A 15,610-nucleotide genomic window follows, 5' to 3' on the forward strand; every position below is an offset into this window, starting at 1 on the left:
CTGAACATACAGAAAGAGTAAAGACATGGTACAAAAAGGCATCAGCCATTTTTCATTGTATAACTGCTCCTGGGGAGAAAACAGACAGGTAGTGAAAGAGGCGAACAGTATCTTTTTCCAAGATCCCTTCTGCCAAAGGGACAGCAAGATATTTTCCATGGGAATGCTGCATTTTCTTTCCTTTCTCCTACTGAGACTATTATTCATATCTTTAAATGCAGCACTATATATAAGGCCATGTTTCCTTAGTCATTTGTATATGTTTATGATTATTCTCTTTTATCCTTGGAGAAGACAAAATATCAATTTCCTATTAAGATCACAGTAAGGGAATACAAGGTTTCAGGTTTAACAGAAGACCCAAGCATAGGGAGAGAGCATGAATATTTTTACTACAGTTTTGTTACTGCTTGCCACAACTCAGCTCAGCCTTTCTGTTCCGTATTGTAGGCATGGAAGGAAGAGAAGCCCAAAAGTTTTCAGCAAGCCTGCAATACAGAAATAATAAGAATCAAGTTTTCTATTTGTTCAAATGCATCCAAAAATTTACATAAAAACTAACAGCTATGTACAGTTCACAAAACTGGAAAAAATGTGTTTTACAAATGAAAAATGCAATGGATAAACTATGTTTTTGCTAGTATCAGCTATATCCAAGAAGGAATCCTTCTCTCCTACTAAATCTACCTTCAACAGTTATTTAAATCCAGTATAGTTTTAAGAGTTTTTCATGGAAGATAACAAAATAGAATGATATTTTAGCATTTAAAACATAAACAAGACAAACAAGCAACAACAAAACCTACCTGTACACCTGATTTAAACCTGTAAACCTGATTTAAAATTTCTCAATGGCAAGTAATGGGCCTCTGAAATAATCTGCTTTCTTTGTTCCATATTTGAATAGGAGCCAAAGGTTTTGGAAAGTGTATAACTTTGCAAAATATATTACCATGCAAAAGCATTAGTCAACTCTTTTTTATAACATTAATCTAACAAGCCAGACTGGAAATTGTATTTTGTCTGAATACTCTTGCTTTAATACTTGCATACAACATGTTAAGTTGTTCCCTCTCTTCTTTGCACCAGCTGGGTAGAAATAAGCACACATCTGCTTACGCTATGCAGTTTTTCAAAGCTGTACACAAACACCTGTAAACATATATTATTTCCATTAAGAGGTAACAATGTATGCAAGTACTTCCTACATACTTCTTAGCGAAATTATTTCATCTTTAACTGAGGAGAAGGAGAGTTGTAGTAGGGTTACAGGTCACATAGCTTATATGAGGATGAAAGCTTCCCAAAAGTTATGAATGCTTTGAGTACAGGCCAAAGAGGTTTTTATATGAACTCCATCAATACTCAGAAATTTTAGGATCGGTAGTTTGGGATCAGCCCATTTTCTTTTTATGCACCAATTCATTTTGCATCAGATAGCAAATAAGACATGCTCATAAATTTCAGAAATAACACTAAAGGCAGAGGAAACTCTATTCCAGTTTCCCATGCAGTAAATTTAACTGTAGGGTTTTCTATTTATTAATGCCTTTTTAACATGTGTTCTCACCCACAAAAGTACTTGGAATTGGTCATTTTAGCAAGAAAGCTTTGCTCTATCAGACTTGCAGATGGTGACCTGTAAATACAGCCCAAAGTGTTTTGATCTGTTATTCTACTTATACTTACATCCTAGCAAGAGTGCTAAGGGCAAACCATTACCTAAAAATATGTCAGATCCATGAGAAACTGAAAAAGAACTGGTTTGGAACTTGTATCAGAGAAATGTGATGCTTAGTCACAAGAAATTCTGTTAATGTGCACATGTTATTTGCCTTCTGGATTCATATTGGGAAAGAATCTGACTAGCTTTTTCCAAACATTCCAGAAACTTATTTAATTCATTGCAGATAACTTGTTCAGAAGGGAAGAAAACATTTTCTCAAAGTCTTTGCAAGGCATAGCATGGGGGAAGGGGGAACGGGGAGGGGGATAACACACATCTTCAAAGGTCAATACTCCCATCTTGTGGCTGATGAAGAAAATGCACATATGCAAATAAATCCTTTTATGCAGACCGATTCTAAATGAAAACCAACTTGAATCGAGTTTTTGTGAAATAATATATCACAATTACACTATGATCTTAGAACTGCCGAGGTCTCAGAGAAGAAAGTAGGTGGGGGTATTCTATCCACTCTTAGACACAAGACATGGAGTTTCTGCTGCAAATTCCTAATGGTAGAAAATTCCAAATTGAATTTAATGGCTGCTGAACAAAGGCAGGAATGTGGTGGAAGTCCACAGACCAGTGGGCAGTAGGTAGTACTGTTAGTTGATGATACATGGTGGAACAGGAAGAAGCAGTTCATTCATGGCATCTGGATGCAATTGCTACAACTCTGATTTCTACAACTCTGATTTCTACTACTCTACAAGCCTCAGAAGCAGAGGGAAAATATCTTTCTTTTCCTAGGTCTTCTAAATGTTTTTTTTATAAATTTGTTAGATATCTTCATAAGGTTGAAATGAAGAGCACATGGCTATGTTCCTCATTAAAGGACCTATCACATAAGGTGTTATATATCCTCCTCACATAGACTAACCATTGCTGAACAAACTTGGTTCTTCTACCATTTCAGTGTCAGGTGCTAACATAGGATGTATCCTGAACTTACTTTAGCAGCTCAAAGTAAAACTAGTGATACTAATGTTGCCACTACCAATACCAATGTGAGAGTGTTTCTGCCCCTCTGGATTTAAATTTACTTGGAAGACATTGTCATCCACAATGGTTTCACAGCTATTTGCTTTAAAGTTTGGACATAGTTAATTCCCTGAAAATGTTAAGCATAGTTTCAGAAAAAAAATCAATGGAAACAGCTGGAAGTATAGTTATAAGGTTGGAATGGATGACAATATAATTATAGAGATGGTGAATCGGGTACTATCATCTTAATGAAAATAATCAAATATGGAAAGAAAAAGCCTCGTAAAGGAAGCCTGAACATTATTTAAGTATGCTGGGCCACAGCACACAACTAAATATATAGAATGGAAAAAATTAGAGATCTCATTCATATATACCATGTTTTGTTCTCACCATGTGATTGAAAAGAGACAGAGGCCCAGTCTACTGACTTAGAACTCAGATTGCTTGAAAATATAAATAAAATTATATTCAAGCAAAACTCAGTGCTCAACAGACAGAGCAAACACAACATTTCAAAACTGAAGTTTCATGAAGTGTATTTTCAAGGACAGTTATACCAGTCAGGAGGACTTTAATTGATCGCTAACAGTCCTACTGGCAAAATCACAGAATCACAGAATCACAGAATCACAGAATCACAGAATTTCTAGGTTGGAAGAGACCTCAAGATCATTGAGTCCAACCTCTGACCTAACAATAAGTCCTCCACTAAACCATATCCCTAAGCTCTACATCTAAACGTCTTTTAAAGACCTTCAGGGATGGTGACTCAACCACTTCACTGGGCAGCCCGTTCCAATGCCTAACAACCCTTTCAGTAAAGAAGTTCTTCCTAACATCCAACCTAAAACTCCCCTGGCTCAACTTAAGCCCATTCCCCCTCATCCTGTCACCAGGCATGTGGGAGAATAGACCAACCCCCACCTCACTACAGCCTCCTTTAAGGTACCTATAGAGAGCAATAAGGTCGCCCCCGAGCCTCCTTTTCTCCAGGCTGAACAAGCCCAGCTCCCTCAGCCGCTCCTCGTAGGACTTGTTCTGCAGACCCCTCACCAGCTTCATCGCCCTTCTCTGGACTCACTCAAGCACCTCCATGTCCTTCCTGTAGCGAGGGGCCCAAAACTGAACACAGTACTCGAGGTGCGGCAAAATGAACAGAAATGCTTGTATGAGATTCCTAACCCAAGAATTGCAACTCCTCGGGTGAACGAGGCTTTTGGTCTGCAAATTTTCTCATAAACCAGACCCTCAAAGCAGTGTAAAGTTATAAGGGAACAGAAAAATAAAGTTGGGCCATGTGAGTCTCAGATGAATGAAAGAGTATTCATAGTCTATAGGTTGTAAAAAGGGAGATAGAGACAAGAATATCAGCTATGGTAACAACAACATCTTCAACACTGTACACTACTCTGTAAGTACACAGAACAAAACATGCTGACGGGATTAGCAACTTCTGTGTTTCAGTTTCTGGGTATGTTTTAGTTTGAGTCAACAAAAAGGAGTCTAACTTTGAGAGATAAGTCATTCTGTGTTTACTGAAAATTGGATCTGATAACAAACTGGGCATGATGAACGTTCACCATTTTTAAACAAGTGCATAATGTGCCCTTACAGTATAAAGATAAAACATTTGCTAGTCTGTATTAACAGTGGGGCTAACAAATTGATGGAAGTAATTATGTCATACTTGGCACTTGTGAGGATGCACACTGGGGACACTTTTAGACACTTCCACTATACATGATGCTGATAGGCTTGAGAGAATTTAAAAGAGAGCCACTAAGATTACAGAAGGCTGGAGAATATGTTGCTAAAGTAGCCGAGAAAACTGTTTTTTTTAGCCTGAAGAAGAGGGGATTTAACTGCTGATTCCATTATTGGAACATGCATTCTAGCTTTCAGGGAGCATTGTATGTGGAAGTCATTTATTTGTCTAGAGTCACAGAGCATTCACAAAGGCAATCAGTACAGCTTTTCTGACAGTCTGTTCTAGACTCATGTCAGATCATTAGAAATGACATCAACTGTATTCCAGTCCAATGTGATAACCTTATGTGATAAGATAGACATCAAAGATAAACCGAAGCTGATCAATTACTTGTTGAATACCAGGACTGTTGACTACCAGGAATACTAGGCTGAGAATGTTACCTTAAGTACTTATTTATGTGGGGGATGGGAGTGGGAAGTGGGTGATTCAGAAGAACTAGCGTAGTCTTATTTCAGATGAGTGTGTGTTCTTTGCTTCCTATCATTCAACACATAGCTTTCATACCCTCACCAAAGAAAGAATCAGCATCACTGTGGATGGTCTGAAGCCCTAGCTAGCAGCCATCTGCTGCCAAACAAAATGTGTAGCAGCTGAGTTTTGCCTCCAGTTTGTTCTGGGGACAGAGTGATCTAGTTTCCACTTAGCAGCAGAGATCCAGCTGCTATATTTGTAAAATTTACAGAAACACAGTTACTGCTCGGACATCTTTCCTCCTTTAAATCTGATTTAAATTACCTAGCAATTTCAAATCCTGAATGTACTAGAAAACTGCTGATGATATAAGCTTTGTTTTCTAGGTTTAATACATTTATATTAATGTTGATAGTACTATTTGTACAACAAATGCAGGGAAAGGACAGCTGAGAAGAAATTCCAACCTTTTTTTTAATTGTTATTACAAATCATAACAAAAAAAAAAATTCTGCCATGAAACAGAAAATTTCAAAATGTTACTTTGGGTCAGCCAAACTGTGTTTAGTCTGTTGTTCAAGTAATTTGAACTGAAGAACATTTCATTTTCATATAGTTAAGAAACTTTGAAAGACCAGAAAAAGTCTGAATGCTGTAACTGTCTTCAAGATTTGTTTGTGTACGTGTGTCAGATTTATATATTTCTATAGAAAACAAATGTTTTCATGAAAATGTTCCCCCACCAAAAAAAAAGAAAAAAATCCATCAGAAAAATATTATCCAGCTGTAACATACAATAAATAAATACATCTTTTTGGACATAATTAAGTCCCCAGAACACCCCCCCAGCACAAGAAGAACATTGAAGTATTAGAAGGAATCCAGAAGAGGGCCACAAGGACCATCAGAGGTCTGGAGCACCTCTCCTACAAAAAATAGGTGGAGGGAGTTGGGATTGTTCAGAGAAGGCTCCAGAGAGACCTTATTGCAGCTTTCCTGTACCTAAAGGGGATCTACAGGAAAGCTGGGGAGGGACTCTTTGTCGGCATGTTAAGTGATATGACAAGGCATAATGGCTTTAAAATAAATAGGGGAGATTTAGGTTAGATATTAGAAGGAAATTCTTCACTCAGAGGGTGGTGAGGCACTGTTGCCCAAAAAAGCTGTGGATGCCCCATCCCTGGAAGTGTTCAAGGCCAGGATGGGGCTTTGACCTGGTCTTGTGGGATTTGTCTCTGCCCATGGCAGAGGGGTTGGAATTATATGATCTTTAAAGTCCCTTCCAAACCAAACCCTATGATTCTACAATTCTATAACTGTTGTCGTTAGTAAGTTGAAAAGTGTGCTATATCTGTAACGGTTCGATATGTACTGGGTCTGGCTGGAATGTTAACTTTCCCGGCAGCAGCCCATACAGTGCCGTATTCTGTACTTGTAGCTGGAACAGCAGTGTTATCACACCAGTGTTGTGTCTACTGCTGAGCAGCAGTGGCACAGCATTGGGCCTTTCTCTAACCCTCCTAGGGGGTGGGCAAAAAGTGAGGAGAGAAACATCACTAGGGCAATATAATGGTCTGCAACCTGAGGTTATGAAAATTCATGTACATGACTTTCTGCTCCAGCTATTGTTAAAATATAGATATCAAGTGGTAATACCCATAAGCACCAAATTAGCACAGAACCACTTCCTAAAAGTACAGAATTTCAAAAGGCTATCTTATTGCTGATTTGTGCAATTAATATCTTATGCTGAAAAATAAATTGATTTTAATTGCTAAGTAAAATCATTAAGTCTAAAATCTGTGAGTACATATGAATTCTGTTACTAAACCGGAGCTTTGATACTGATACAATGTTAAAATAACGGTATTAAACAGTTACATTCGTCATATAAAGTCAGATTGTCCTCCCATGCAAAATACAGAAGCAAAACTGATTTAGTTGCTAGACACCTGCTTTTTACTTATTAAATATGAAATCCATGTCTTTATTAATTCAAATGAAAAAGGTTTTGTTTTAGTGAAGTCTTCATGTCTGCATTTCTGATGTGTGTTTTTTGTTTGCTTTTGGTTTGTTCTTTTTTGTTGGTGGTGGTGGGTTTGGTGGTGGTGGTGCTGGTTGGTTGGTTGGTTTTGTTTGGTTTGTTTTGGCTTACTGTTGTTGTGGGCTTGTTTGTTTGTTTTCACAGTGGTAGGAAGCAACTGCAAGGTAGAACATGAACTGACAAGTGGCAATGTTTGCTCTTCTCTACCATGCTAATGGCATGGCTTTCAGACAGGTATGCCATACTTGTTTCTCTCACAACTACACTAGACCAGCATTTACTAGGTCAAGAAGTTTAAGTCTATCAGAGGTTAAATATCCAGCTACTCATTTTTAAGTATTCCACTCACAATAACAGATTGTCGACAACAAAACTAGATGCAGTTTTCCACTACACAAAGCATAAAGTCTACAAATGATTGGGAGAGCCTTCAGGCAATGGAAATATTGGAAATAAAGGAAATGGGTACCCTAGGTGGATAGCATCCTCAAAATGGACCATTGAGTATTTTGGTTTTGTTTTCCTAGAACTCTAGAAAACACCGTTAGGATCTGTTCTGCTCTGTTCAACCTATGTTAGCAGCTGCTTTCCCAGCTTCAGTCTCTACTTGGCTCCTGCTTGCTGCTTCTTTCCCACCTCTCATCTGTCATACTGAGAACACTGTCTGGGTTCTAATTTCCCAAGGATGTCCATGATTATCCAGAAAATAAATCAGTCTCCATTTTGTCCCTCTCTTCTTTGTCCCTTATTCAGCAGTATACCTTCATTTCTTCCAAAGTACATTACAAAATGATCAAGGCTCAAATATTTTTGGCAGTCTTACATCCAGAAGAAAACAAAAATAATAATAAAATGAAATGAAATGAAATAAAATAATTAAATTTAAATTAAATTAAATTAAATTAAATTAAAAAACACTGTTCAAGAAAAAGTTGGTTCTTGGCCACTGGTGGTCCCACCCAGGACAAAAGTAGAAAATGAAAAAAAAAAAAAAAAAAAAAAGAAGAAGAAGAAGAATTAGAGACTTTTTCACATGCAAAATTAAAACCATCTATACATTTTTCTCCCAAAAAAATAAACTAAGAAAAAAAAGAGAGAGAGAGAGAAAGAGAAAGAGAGAGTTTGCATCTATATTATGCTGTAGTACCATAGACTACTGGGAAATTTTTCCAGTTATGATATTGTTCTGTTTCTTATCCTACACAGCCAAAAAACTCAACCCAGTAGTAGTTTCCTGCATTTCTCATGGGAATAGGTCCTTTTGAAGAACATGGGAATTTTTAGTAGCAGTTGTGGTTTTTCCCCTGCTGAGGAAAAAAAAATTAACTAGATGAAACTGATCTATGAAAAAGAGAGTCATAGGTCTGAAATAAATGCAGCCTTCATATCAAAATATAATTAAAGTCAAATCCCCTCCATTTGGACAACTTTGGATCTAAGTTGATTTTAGTTGTTTTAGTTGGTCCGCTGGTGAAAACGGAAAGTACAAACATCAAAGAGAATGCTCCAAGCACCAGACTGTCCCAAAGGTATTTTAAAAATAAACACAGCTTTCTTCACTGACCAGATATGTACTGAGAATAATGGGAATTAAAAATAAAACAGCTTGCACTCAACCATCTAATGATGATTTTATGCATACAGGAACAGCTGAATCTAACTGCTTTTCAGCTACTTAAAACAGGATTCATAGAAAAGTCTGGATGAGAGCATTTTCTAAGACTCTAGGTGGCAAAATTTGAATCTATGATTTAGGATTTACATCAAAACAAAAACCATTTTTTCTCCTCGTTTTGAATTTACAACATTTAAGTATAGTACACACTAAAATTTTGTCTGATGCCCATCAACTTAAAAAAAATAATCTGTTTCTCCTTTAATAAAAAATCTGTTTCTCCTTTAACAAATTCTTGCTGTAACTGGAGAGAGAAAGGATCTAATAACACCATGTCAAAAAATAACTAGGCAAATTGGCTTTTTAGCTAACATATCCTATCAAGATAAATTTGATTAATATTTTATAATAACAATATTTAGCAGTTTTATATCTAAGCCACCCAACAGACTTTTTTTCAGGAAGACATTTATTCTGAGAATTTTTAAGAACTGAATTTCAGATTCATGTTTTTACTGTTATTATTTTCACCTTCTTGGAGACCCAAAAATTGGAATCTATGGTCCTCGTTGGTCCCTTCCAACTGGGATAATCTACGATTGTATGAAGTACCTTGCCATCAAAAGTAAGCAGTGAGGTAAATCATTGACATTCCAGTGACATTAAGTCTATACTGTGTGTTTGACTAATAGAATAGGCTGAAAAAAGTTCAGCCTATTCAACCAATGGAAACTTTCTTCAGTATATATATATATACATATATATATATATAAAAGAAAAAAAAGAAGGAAGAAGGAAGGAAGGAAGGAAGGAAGGAAGGAAGGAAGGAAGGAAGGAAGGAAGGAAGGAAGGAAGGAAGGAAGGAAGGAAGGAAGGAAGGAAGGAAGGAAGGAAGGAAGGAAGGAAGGAAGGAAGGAAGGAAGGAAGGAAGGAAAGAATACATACATACAAATTGCTATTCTTGTACAAATATGGAGTTAAGTGTTTGCCCATAAAAATTTACAACTATTCGGCATTTGTTTTACATGATATTAAAATTGGAATTAGAATTACACTTACAATTCTTAGAATTATATTAGTTCAGTTGGAAGGGACCTTCAAAGACCATCTAGTCCAATTGCCTGACCAATTCAGAGCAAACCAAAAGTTAAAGCATATCAGTGAGGACATTGTCCAAATGCTCCTTGAGCACTGACAGGCATAGGGCATCAACCACCTCTCTAGAAGGCCTGTTCCAATGTTTGACCACCCTCAAAGTAAAGAAATTTTTCACTACATCCAGTCTGAATGTCCCCTGGTGTCGCTTTGTGATGTTCCCATGTCCTGTGGTCGTTTCCCAGGGAGCAACGACCAGCACCTTCCTCTCTGCTTCCCCTCGTCAGGAAGTTGCAGCAAGCAATAAGGACAATGCCCACAATATTCAAGGTGAAGTCACACCAGCACTAAATATACTAGGAGAATCATCTCTTCTGAACGGTTGGCTATGCTGTGGTTAGTACACTCCAAAATACAGTTTGTCCCCTTGGCTGCCAGGGCACACTGCTGGCTCACGTGGAGCCTACTGTTGACCAGCACCCCCAGGTCCCTTTCCACTGAGCTGCTCCCCAGACACTCATCTCCCAGACTGTGCCTGCATCTGGCATTGCTCCGTCCCGGGTACAGCATCTGGCATTTTCCGTTGTTGGACTTCATGCTGTTGATGATTGCTCAATGCTCTAGAATATCTAGGTCCTTCTGCAAGTTCCGTTGTCCCTCAATATTCTCATTCCATACCTAAAATTATTAGCTGTGATAGGAATGGAAGATTTTTTCCTCTTATTTTATAACACAGATTTCCTGCTGACTTATCACAGAATTTACTCCAATATTCTCCAGAGTGTGATCAACTTACACAAGGCTGAATTAGCTTTGCATTTGTAAAAAGCTGTAAAACAGGAAAATTAAGAATACTTTTCTTTGTGTTTTTCCTAACTCTCCTTAAAACCTAGATCATGTTACTATAGTTAGAGGCTTATTATAGTTATCTTTTTCACCAACCAGTTTACTTCTCCCTTTCCTTTTTTCTGCATGACTAAATAATTCTGAAAGATTTTATAGCCTTGATTCTCAGGAAAACAAGTGTAGTCTCCACAAAATGTCATAGTCACGGATCTTTTTATTTTTCAGTACTCATTGACACTTCCTCACTTTTCTTGAGGAAATGAAATTCTTAATTCTTTATTTCTCGTTAGCATAAAGTCTTTGAATTTCCATATTAGAGATGAATTTTTACATTAAATGTCATTAATGACCTCTTTCAATAAAACTGAAAATTCTATTCTTTTTACCAAAATTGCCATACCAAACAGTGACATGTGACTAAAATGTACACCTCCAGGCAATACTTTCAAATAACTGTGAAACAGTCCCATGTTGAGTTGTTGAATTTAAACAAATATATGTATATATATAACTGTTACTGGGATCATTAAATTTTTTAAACTTTTTTGAAGTCACAAATCCATTAAAATTTGAAAATATTTGTAAAAATTGAATGCATTTTAGGTCTCACCAAACAAGAGTTCAATAAATTCACTACCTGCACTGCTAGACCACTGCGAAATCCTGCAGTCTAGCACTTTATTCACGGCCAAACACAGGATTTCCCACACAGGGAATGAGTTTTTATACCACGACATTTAATTCAATGAGAAAAAATAAAATATAAGCTATTTCAGAGCACGTTAGCAAGTCCTTTTCTAGCTCCTGTAAAGAATGCTGCTCATAGCATATGACACAACACAAGCCCAAAGTACAGTCTCATGCAGGTCTCCACAAACTGTAAGAACATAAGGACTATAAGATCCTATCTGGACATGTTGGAGCATAGCAGTGTTGGCTGAAGTATAAGGTGGTAAATGGAGGACAGAGTAACACCCTGGCCCTCTAAGCAACAGCTCTCAGCCTAAGGAGCATAGGAAAGGCACAGCAGTTAGAAAGTGAAGAATTCAGAGCCAAGTCTGTAGTAAGGCAAGTGGCATCAAGGAGGGAACCATGTTCACTGTATGTGATAGAACTTCTCTTCCTAAAACACAAGCTACCTCTGTTGTCAGCTTCCCTGAACACAGCCACTTCCAAAAACAACTTCAGCTGCAGATAGTTCCCTTTATTTCTCTGTGGCTGAGGTACTTGCTTTGGTGCTAGATGTGCTTCTGTCTACATAGGGTGGAACTTTGTTTCTTTTGCTTCCTTCTGCCTCAAAAGCAAAAAGTCATTCAAGGCTTAAAGTATAAAACAGCACTCATATCAATATTTTGCGCTCCAGTAGTATTTTGAATTGATAACTCACAAATAAAGGCTTTTTTTCTTCTCTTATATTAAACTAAGAACTTCTAAAGCTCTCTCTTTATCCAGCATGACACTTGGTATCTGTTAATAAGATGAAAATATTTTCAGGAAAACACTGTTGAGAAGTTTAGTTAGTATGTTTTTTATAAAAAATACAAATGAAGTGAGTTCATCCTGCAAATCTGATTCAGTTTAACAGAGCATGAAGGTTATGAAGGAATGGCTTCTCTACAGAGCTGGCATATGATAAAAACTAATAATTCATTATAGTTACCTATGGCTATTGTTAATATTAACATTAAATTAATTAACCTTAAATTTAATTAATTTAATTAACATTAAATTACTACTCTAAAATATGACCTGAAAGTTATTGTTATTAAGAAGAGATTCTGTCACTATTTTATACCATTTTAAAAGCTAATTGAGTTATTCAAACTACTTCTGCTACAAACGGCAACAAATACTAGAACAAAAAGTTGGCTTCAGTGCAAATGGTTCTTCTGAGGTCATCTGAAGGTGGACTAGCAGAAAAACCTATATAAATTCCTTCTCAAAATACACGCAACAAAATCAGATTATTTTACTATTAGTATTCATGTTAGACAGAGGTTAGAGACTATCTCAGTATTTCTATGCTATTTAAGTACTACATAGATGATACTTTAATGTCAACATATCTACAATCAGACAACACAAACTGGGAATTCTAAACAATTAGGAATTTAAATAATATTTGCATTATTTTTTCAAAATTGGTTAATTGGAAAGGCCCAGAGGTTCAAATACTCAGCAGAGTAATTCTTATGATAAGCCAAGTATACTAATCTGAACTTAGTCAAGGTAGGAAAAGAAATCAGTTAAAAGGGCCTACACATTATCTTTGTACTCTCAGGCAAATTCATATCTGGGGCCTCAGGAAAACAGGCTAACAGAAGAGTTCAGCTTTCCAAATTAAATTTTTCTCCCATGTAAATGTCCACAGGAACACCCCTCTAGAAATGTTGGGAAGAGAGCTGTGGGTCAATTAGACACATAGACTGGAAAAATGTTTTATGCTGTACATTGCTCACAACTGACAAGTGAAGTATGACACTAAGGAACAATCACAGTCACTCCATGTGCCTAGTGACAGATGATTTCTCTGAATGAAGTGCCTCTTTCGTTTCAAGGAATGTCCAAAAATATTCAAAAGACATATCACAGAATCACAGAATGTTTGGAGAAGATCCTGCAGCAATGTAGGAAGAGATCCAAAACAGGTATGAAAATATGGTTCTTGAAGACATACAGTTTCTGAGTCAGGCAAGCATTAAAGATGACAATTTTTTCAATTCTCCTGGATTCTGTGTGACATCCTCCATCATCCATGGACTGCTGTCATCAATGTATGCCATCTGATCAGGCACAAGAATAGCAGCAGTGCTGCATTTCCTCTCCATGTCTCCAATGCTTTAAAGGTGTGACAGAAGGGTAAGGAAAAAAAATCACCCCTGTTAGTCAGCCTCTGGAGCAAGAAAATTCTCCCTTCAGCTGGGAAGGGGTCTAAAACTAAACACAATATTCCGGGTGCATCTTCACATGTACTAAGTGGAAAAAATGACAATATAATTGAGAATTTTATAAATTAAACCACTGAGGAGTTGGTATTTCAAGCTACAGCCACAAGGTAGCAGAATAACTTTAATTTGAACCATTTATATGATGCAATGGATGTAAGGACAGACCATAAAAGCATATACATACATAAAAAAGAAAACAGCAGAGATAGCTGTCTCCTCCCACCCTCAAAAAACAGCCCCCAGACATTCCTCAATGACATAAATGGTAACATTCAGCTGTGCCTGGAAGTTCAATGATGGGAAAATCTGAGTAATGTGTAACACAATCTCATTAAAGAGAAAGACTTAAAATTTATATTTCACAACTCATGAACCAGAACATAGAAAACTACTTGTTTTCCCTCTTTAAACTCTTCAGAAGGAAACAAAAATTTGGGAACTGAGTATAATTATCTAACAATTCTGTTCTAGACTTTGAAAATGTACTAGCTGCCTTTCTGTCTGTACTTGTGCAACGTATTGCATAGTGAAAAATAATTTAATTTAACAATTTTTTTCTCTGTTTTAGTTTGTATTCTTTAGTTTGCATTCTACTTAATGTAGAATTGTACTTCAAGGCTATGCTTCCAAAAGGAGTTAAGTTTTGAGGCAATTCAGATCTTAGGTGAAAGGAATCACCTTCTGTAAGTGTTTAGAGACAGACTTTAGCCCACACACAGAACATATCAAAATCTTTCACTTTAATGGACAGGGAACAGTTCTACAAGAGATCTATTAAAATCATAACATTTGATACTGAAACCCGAACTTTCAACTTGTAAATCCTTTAAATATTTTCTTTCCATATTTTAATAGTTTCTTGGAATCTTCCCTAGTTCCCATGATCTGGAAATGACCAGGCAATTTGTTTCAGTGTGCCACCAGTGTGCACAGTGTCACACAATTCACCCGTAGGTGAATATCTCACCTACAGGAAGGAAGAATTGCTGGGATTTGTTAGTGATTATTTCTTATCTGCATCTTCTGGACACAGACAGATGGGCCTATCCAAACTGATCCTCATGGTGATCGTATTTTATATTTATTACATATATCATAAAAATCTCTGCATATTATTTCATGATGATGGCAAACAAAGACATGGGAAGCAAATCAAGGGTAACAGAATGAATCTTATGTGAGAATAGCTCAAAGAAAAGTAATAAAATTCTTTGCCTAATACTAATTAAGCCTGCTGGCAGATATTCATGAAAAGGTCACTATTGAGTATGTTTTTTCCGTATTTGTTTTCAATATAACCTATCTCATGTCTGATGGCTGATTGCAAAAAATATATATATGTCAGCAAAATGTCATTTTCACTTTGTAAAGAGTTACCTACAATTGAATGAAAATGCTGATGATTTTGTAGCCATAAGCCTCACACAGGAAATGGGAGGTTTCTTTTCTTAAAAAAGCCAAAAGTTTCTTTCAATTTTATATAATTAAATCATTGCTTCTTGATGTGGTTTTCCTTGGACACATGAATTGCTCTTGACAAACTGTTTATATGGAAGAATGAATTAAGTGTCATTTTTCTATTTTTCTTTTTCCTTTTTCTTCTTCCTTTTTTTTTTTTTTTTTTCTTGGAGGGGGAGGATTAGGAGGAAGGTATGGGGGAAGATTCAACATTGTAGATTCCTTAATTCAAACCTATGAGTCCTGATACATGGCAAAATGTCACTGATGTGCCAGAAAGCAGAAAAACACCACTCTTTTGCACCTCTAATTACAGTAAGCTAAAATTAACACTTGAACTTAAATTTAAACGTAGGTAAATATATAAAAATTTTCATCCCATTCTATGTTGCTGAATTACTCTTGCACAGGTAGAAACACTCTTCAAAAACCTCAGAAGGCCCTTGAAAAGGTTTGTCTACTCATTTATTTTACTGATGTTATCACTTCTTTACAGAAAATCAGATACTTAAGCTTAATCAAGGCTGGCCAACAAAAGAGGAGAAAGTTAGAAATCGTTCTTTTATTGCCTGTTTGGCAGGGAAGAGAGATGAAGTGGTGAAGTGTTACACTAAGCAGTCTAGGAAATGGGGAAATAACTTCTGATTAAATGCAGATGCTGAACTAAAAGTGGCTGCTAATCACACCCACTGGATTCTGCTTTAAAGAG

At 36.6% G+C, this 15,610-nt stretch overlaps 1 long non-coding RNA gene across 1 annotated transcript in view; it reads right to left on the reverse strand.

Annotated features, from left to right (window-relative positions):
* Positions 1-367: 367 nt before the first annotated feature.
* The window catches only part of LOC311427386, a 68,549-nt gene continuing 53,306 nt past the window's right edge, over positions 368-15,610 (reverse strand). The window contains exon 4 of the long non-coding RNA XR_014687331.1: positions 368-488. This is a non-coding gene — a long non-coding RNA (uncharacterized lncRNA). The remainder of the gene's footprint in view (positions 489-15,610) is intronic.

Source organism: Aythya ferina (assembly GCF_964211825.1).
Source record: "Aythya ferina genome assembly, chromosome: Z".
Classification (NCBI taxonomy): Eukaryota; Metazoa; Chordata; class Aves; order Anseriformes; family Anatidae; genus Aythya; species Aythya ferina.